A 1,323-nucleotide genomic window follows, 5' to 3' on the forward strand; every position below is an offset into this window, starting at 1 on the left:
AAACTGCCCAATCACTAGATGTGGCTGCCAAGGTCTGAACTTGTGCAGCAGTATAAGGCACAATCAAGGAATCAGGATCCCTGCCAAAATGTGTAACAGCTGCTTTTATTCCGCGAAGCGCGAGCTGTGCAACAGCATCAGGGTACCAGTCAATAATCTTAGCAGGGGAAGCATTTGGATGAATCCAAAGTAATGGTCCATGTTGCCACAGGACTGCAGTTGGCAATTGAGCTGTCTTAAAAACACACAGATTAAAAGGTAGTGACTCCTCAATACGTTGTAATTGTGCTTCCTGTAAGGCCTCTTCCACCATCTGTAAGGCTCGGTGGGCGGCAGGGGTAAATTTTCTGGGTGAGGAGATATGAGGCTCACCCTCCAGGAGATCGAAGAGGGGTTTTAGATCAGCAGATGGAATTTTTAAAAAGGGCCTCAACCAATTTATATCTCCCAGAAGTTTCTGAAAATCATTTAATGTTTGTAAGTGGTCTTTGCGAATTTCTATTTTCTGAGGAACTATATTTTTGGGAGTAATCATTGAGCCCAAAAAGAGGCCTGTATCTGCAATTTGAACCTTTTCTGAGGCAATCTCTAATCCCCACTGTTTTAATTCAGCCACCAGCATGGGGAAAGCCTTTTGTAAAACATCTAACTCTTTGTGACAAATAAGAATATCGTCCATATAATGGATAACGATTAAAGATGTAAATTGCTTCCTAATTGGCTCCAAAGCCTCCTGCACATACAGCTGACATATTGTTGGGCTATTGGCCATGCCTTGCGGCAGTACCTTCCACTGAAATCTCTTGTCTGGTTCCATATGATTAAGAGAAGGGATAGTGAAGGCAAACCTTGGTCTATCCCGTGGGTAAAGTGGAATAGAGAAGAAACAATCCTTAATATCTATAATAATAAGCTTCCAATCTTGAGGAAGTGCAGAAAGCAAAGGAAGGCCTCTTTGAACAGGGCCAAAAAGATGCATCTGATTGTTAATGGCCCGCAGGTCGTGGAGTAATCTCCACTTCCCAGATTTCTTCTTAATAACAAAAATTGGTGTATTCCATGGGGAGGTAGAAGGCTCTAGATGCCCCAGCCGTTCCTGTTCTTGCACTAATCTTGTGACAGCCTCTAATTTTTCAGAGGATAGAGGCCATTGAGAGACCCATAACGGCTCCTCTGTTTTCCATGGTATGGGTCGTGAAGCCTCAACGGCCCCTAAATAAAACCCAGTCCTTTTCTACCCCGATTTCCGTGTTGCGTAATGGGTTTTATTCTGCCTTGTTCTTGCCTACCCAAGCCTCTACCGTTTGTATACCCCATCTTTGC

The sequence above is a fragment of the Mesocricetus auratus genome, unplaced genomic scaffold (assembly GCF_017639785.1).
Source record: "Mesocricetus auratus isolate SY011 unplaced genomic scaffold, BCM_Maur_2.0 Super-Scaffold_15014, whole genome shotgun sequence".
In the NCBI taxonomy this organism is placed as follows: domain Eukaryota; kingdom Metazoa; phylum Chordata; class Mammalia; order Rodentia; family Cricetidae; genus Mesocricetus; species Mesocricetus auratus.